Here is a 1,009-nt window from a genome sequence, read left to right as displayed (position 1 = left end):
AAAACTCTTTACCATCTTAGAACACTGCATTTAGTTTTGAGGTAGATAATGTTAAACAATAGGCTGCTTTCCTCCCTCATGATCAGAACAGCTCTAGTATTTTATTCCAATTATCAGCAGACGATTTTATTCAGCTGAGTGATTCATAGGAACTTGAGAGTTTTAATAGTACCATTTACTCCCTCATGGCCAGGACAACTCTAGTATTCTTTCGTAGATAATACCAGACGATTTTATAGAGCTGAGTTAGTCAAAAGAGCCTGAGAGTGTTTATACTGCCATCATTAACCCTCTCGTAGTCTGGATATTGCATTCTGTTCCATACCACGCCAGACGGTTTAAGAGATGAGGGTGAGTCATGGGTGTGTGAGATGGTTAAGGTAATATATAAGAAAACTGTGATACCTGTGTGTGTGTGTGTGTGTGTGTGTGTGTGTGTGTGTGTGTGTGTGTGTGTGTGAGAGAGAGAGAGAGAGAGAGAGAGAGAGAGATTGATGTATGGCTTCCTTGGGTTTTCTTATCCGTAACCCCCACCATTATCATCAAACCAGTCTGGAACGGAATATCAATAGAATATCAAAGTGTAGAATACATGATATTTGTATACCAAGGCTCTTATTCTTGTCGTGTAAGAAGGCCCTAGCACCTTTTCCTTAGCGATTTATTTTTGGATATGGCTGGCTAATATCCTTTTGTACGATATCTATGTAGAATATGGCGATACTGGAAGAATTTGTTTAACGGCACAGGACAACGAGTGTAATAAGCAAAATAAATCCCTTAGGAAATGGTGTTAGGGAGCTTCCTTAACCAACGGGAATACGGGACCTAATGTTGCGCCTCTTCCAATTCTCATTTTCCTCTGCTGATTAATGTTCCTAATCTTTAGTAGTTGAAGCACACTCAGATTTTGTATTGTGACTAACGTGATGATTTTCTCCATCAAAAGCAAACTTCTATTAATCAAGGGAAAAAGAATTATAAGTATTTCCTCGATCAGTGCTTATAT

This window comes from Coenobita brevimanus, chromosome 60 (genome assembly GCF_032717465.1).
Source record: "Coenobita brevimanus isolate Jiangsu-jjx chromosome 60, ASM3271746v2, whole genome shotgun sequence".
NCBI classification, from domain to species: domain Eukaryota; kingdom Metazoa; phylum Arthropoda; class Malacostraca; order Decapoda; family Coenobitidae; genus Coenobita; species Coenobita brevimanus.
Note: the sequence above shows the minus strand (reverse complement) of the source record.